Source organism: Melitaea cinxia, chromosome 2 (assembly GCF_905220565.1).
Source record: "Melitaea cinxia chromosome 2, ilMelCinx1.1, whole genome shotgun sequence".
Taxonomy (NCBI): domain Eukaryota; kingdom Metazoa; phylum Arthropoda; class Insecta; order Lepidoptera; family Nymphalidae; genus Melitaea; species Melitaea cinxia.
The window spans coordinates 19,418,733-19,420,607 of record NC_059395.1 but is presented as its reverse complement, the minus strand read 5'-3'; positions in this window follow the sequence as shown (position 1 = coordinate 19,420,607).

Below are 1,875 nucleotides of genomic sequence, written 5' to 3'. Positions count from 1 at the left end.
AGTGTAATGGAAAATGTCACCCGAAAGTTAAGCTTTACCTAAGATTGAAACTTTTTAATAGACTTTTTAAAAAGGAGGTTCTCAATTTTACTGTATTTTAATTTTTTTACGTGTGTTAGTTCTTTTTTTTATGTTTGCAAGCAAAACAAAATTATTACATGGCAATATTTTAATACTGTCACTAATGTCAGTTCAGAATGGATTAATGCGCTATATAAGTTTTGATACTTTCTTAACAATTTTTTACGCACTTACACTTTTAACTGAGGTAGGGCACAGCAGGAATTTCCTGCTCAAAATATGGAGCAGCCCGACTGGGGTAATATCTCGACCTTACAGAAGATCAGAGCAAAATAATACTGTTTTCAAGCAGTATTGTGTTCCTGTTGGTGAGTAAGGTGACCAGAGCTCCTGGGAGGATTGGGGATTGGGTCGGCAACGCGCTTGCGATGCTTCTGGTGTTGCAGGTGTCTATAAGCTACGGTAATCGCTTACCATCAGGTGAGCCGTACGCTTGTTTGCTGACTGAGTGACATAAAAAAATAAATAAAAAAAAACGCAATGTTGAAGTAAGTATTCCAAAGAAATGAATAAATATATAGGCATAAAAATATTCTATAATATATCTTGAATAACATGCTCGTAATACGTTATGAATTATACCTACTATAAGCTTTATGTAATTTCGCAGGTACGTTCATTATGATATTTCCTTTAAGTTAAATCATATCAATGAAAAAGTATTTCAATACATTAATATCATTTTTTTTAACACGAACGTAATATTCACTTATTTTGTTTTTTATTTTAGACTTCATATACTTACAATTTTATAAGTTTGAAAATGAATTACTTCAAAAAAAACAGAAGAGCATAGATTATTTTGAAATATCACGCAAGATGGAGAATATACGAAGAAGATTGATTGGTGCGATCGAGATTACAAACTAAAGTAAATTTATAAATATACGACATATATATAATTAAGAGTCTTAACTTTCGTGAGTGACAAAATAGTTTGTTATTTGGGTAAATGCACGCACACATGTAAATATATAGTATCACTAAGTATATTATAAGCAAAACTATTAAGTAGTGTGTGTACAGATAACTAAGACGTAGCTTAAATGAAAATACAGTATTGTCTTACTATCTCATACTATTTTAATGTTGTAAACGCTTATATTTATTATATTTACAACCAGATAGTAAAACGTATTTGACGGAGGCTAGTATATATTTGTTATTTTAAAAAATGTTTATTTATTATTTATTACGTTTATATGAGTATATATTTTTTTGTTATTTCTGTTAATTTTAATAAATGTCGCTTACGACATTCAAATGTTTAAGTTCCTCATTGTAGTTATTTTTTTAATATTGTTCGTTTTAGCGGTAGTTTAACACAGAACTGAAGTAAATTGATGATCTCATAACAAATTATTTAACAATTATTATTTTGAAAAAGTACGACAAAATGAAACAATACAAGACCCGCAGTACATTATATTTTCCAGTTATGTAGTTGTGTCTCTTACTGGTAGTTATGTTCTTTCAAAATGAAGAAAAATGACTTAAATTAAAGAACTGACTGTGTCTTACTATGGGTTTGGAATCGTGATAGTCTTTTTATTGTGCTAAAATTTTATTGAAAATTAAGTGCCGCACGATTTTTCTTATATCTGTTCTACATTCCGCAGTAGTAAAAAACAACCTACTAATATTATTATTTTATGTTCGTTAACTTATTATAGATACTCTATTTGACAAACGTAATGTAGAGTAGTTATGCAATTTTGCACAAGCATATTAAATTGTTAATTTAAGACAAATGACGCACACATAGATACAGTAGGGTAGTCGATGTACTCTATA